Genomic DNA, 207 nt, shown 5'->3' with positions numbered 1-207 from the left:
CCTGAGGCGTCGCGTGAGGCGCCATGAAGGCCTGGGTTTGGTGGGGGGTTTGGAGGTGTCTGTCTGGAACTAGTATTGTACTGGACGTTTGGGGCGCATAAAGCATCCCAAGAAAGCTCCCGCTGGGATCAGGATCCCTAACCGAGCTTCTTTGTTCCGGTTACAAGGACATCTTTCATCACTGTGGCATGCTGCCAGCCTCATCAC

Source organism: Geospiza fortis, unplaced genomic scaffold (genome assembly GCF_000277835.1).
Source record: "Geospiza fortis unplaced genomic scaffold, GeoFor_1.0 scaffold16, whole genome shotgun sequence".
Taxonomy (NCBI): Eukaryota; Metazoa; Chordata; class Aves; order Passeriformes; family Thraupidae; genus Geospiza; species Geospiza fortis.
The sequence above is the reverse complement of the archived record's forward strand: the minus strand, read 5'-3'. Positions refer to the sequence as shown.